The sequence below is a fragment of the Nicotiana attenuata genome, unplaced genomic scaffold (assembly GCF_001879085.1).
Source record: "Nicotiana attenuata strain UT unplaced genomic scaffold, NIATTr2, whole genome shotgun sequence".
In the NCBI taxonomy this organism is placed as follows: domain Eukaryota; kingdom Viridiplantae; phylum Streptophyta; class Magnoliopsida; order Solanales; family Solanaceae; genus Nicotiana; species Nicotiana attenuata.
The window spans coordinates 23329-25099 of record NW_017675533.1 but is presented as its reverse complement, the minus strand read 5'-3'; positions in this window follow the sequence as shown (position 1 = coordinate 25099).

Below are 1771 nucleotides of genomic sequence, written 5' to 3'. Positions count from 1 at the left end.
ACCCCAAAAAAAACCCAACAATTTTGATAAAGGAATAATAAATATGACTCCTACTATTAGGGTTGTATAATTCGAACCGGAAAACCGCACCAAATCGAAAAGTCAAACCAAACTAATTTAAGAGCTCGACGGGGTTTGGTTTGGTATTGATTAAAAAAATCTGAACCAAACCGACATATAAATGTATAATTTTTATATATACTTTTAAGATTTGATATAGAATTTTCTTAAAAAATATCTAAAAATATTTGGGATTCTCTTACGGATATAATATTTAACAAAATATGAAGTGCTCCATATTTATTAACTTTAAATAATGGGTGATATTGGATATTAAATTCGGATACCGGGTCACTCTATATGGGCTGACCCAACCCATTTGGGAAGAGATAAAGTTTCAGAATAAAATAACTTCTTTGGAGAAGTTACTACACGTTTGGGTGTAGCTGAGAGTTGTTTTTCCCATAGCAGCTAATTCTTTCTCTATAATAACTTATTTGGTCTTCCTATTAAAGTGGGCATGAACGAACAGAAAGAGTGGATTTGCTCTTCCTTTTTCATTAATTTTCTTCTTCCTTAACAGTGAAGATTTCTCTTCTTCTTTTTGCAAAACACACAAGAAGAAAGACATTTAGTTTGTGAAACTAAACTTTGTTTTTCAAGAGATTCAAAGTTCGACTTGGGGCAATTCTTTTGGTGGTGAGTTCAACAATTCTTCTGCTGCGTTGACAGGTACGCTAATGTTGTTTTCGCCCCGCGATTATTTTCTTTACATTGGTATCAGAGCAATGGTTGAATGATCCAGTTATTCATGTAAATTGTCTTGAAATCGCTGTTTTATAAGTTTAGGTTGAGATTTTTTTTGTTGGCTAATTCTTGACAAGTTTCAGAGACAACTGTTTCTGGTTTTTTGCGTATTGGCCATAACTTGTTAAAATTTTTTGCCTAAAACTTATATAATCATGTTCTACTCATTTTGGTCTTTCTGAAAATATATTATATGTGAAAAACGGATTAAAAACGAGTGAGATATGATTTTTTTGAAGATAGGCAGTTTTTGACTATTTTTCTGACGAAAAACTGCTTCTGTTTTCAGCGTTTTAGAAACTTGTTAAAATCTTTTGCCTAAAACTTATATAATCGTGTTATACTCATTTTGAGCTTTCCAAAAATATATTATATGTGAAAAACATATTAGAAACGAGTGAGATATGATTTTTTGATGATTGGCAGATTTTGACTATTTTTCTGACGAAACACTGCTTCTGTTTTTAGCGTTTTAGCCATAACTTGTTAATACTTTTTGCCTAAAACTTATATAATAATGTTCTACTCGTTTTGTGCTTTCCGAAAATATATTATATGTGAAAAACGGATTATAAACGAGTGAGATATGATATTTTGAAGATTTGCAATTTTTGACTATTTTTGACGAAAAATTGCTTCTGTTTTCAGCATTTTTGAAATAACTTGTTAAATATTTTTGCCTAAAACTTATATATTCATGACATACTCATTTTGGGCTTTCCGAAAATATTTTTTATGTGAAAAACGGAATCTTCCAACTTTAAAAACCCTTTTATGATCCTTTTTGTCTTCTACCAAAAATTTGTGACATACATTGTCGAATTAAATGGTAACAACCATATTTCTGATTCCTTGGTCCTGTTTCAGATATGGCTGAACAGGGACAAGTTCAAATTACTCCAAGTGGGAGTTCTCGAAGTCAAGGAAGGGGACAACGTAGAAGGGTATGTCGTCGCAGGACTTA